This window comes from Solanum tuberosum, unplaced genomic scaffold (genome assembly GCF_000226075.1).
Source record: "Solanum tuberosum cultivar DM 1-3 516 R44 unplaced genomic scaffold, SolTub_3.0 scf00134, whole genome shotgun sequence".
In the NCBI taxonomy this organism is placed as follows: Eukaryota; Viridiplantae; Streptophyta; class Magnoliopsida; order Solanales; family Solanaceae; genus Solanum; species Solanum tuberosum.
The window spans coordinates 413,042-413,389 of NW_006239062.1; positions in this window are offsets into that span (position 1 = coordinate 413,042).

The following is a 348-nucleotide window of genomic DNA, read 5'->3' on the forward strand; positions in this document are numbered from 1 at the left end:
TAAATATTTAATGACAAAGACACATTCTAACAGTTTGTGAAGAACAAAAATCAAAGCCACATGATTTTAAAGTACCCAATTTTAGCAAAGCATTGCAGACAAGAACATATATTACAGATGCACATACTTAAGGGAAATCAAACCTTTTGACAAGATAAAAATTCAAAGATCTTTAGAGAGATTAAAGAAATATGAGCATGCAACAATTCTGAAAGCACGAACAAGGGCCAGAACAAGCTAAAGTAAACTAAAAAAAAAAGAGCAAAGCGGTCCTACAATATACAGCTATGCAAGCCGAAAGAATGGAAGCGGTTGCGTACTCAAATCAGCGAAAACCAGCCTCGACAT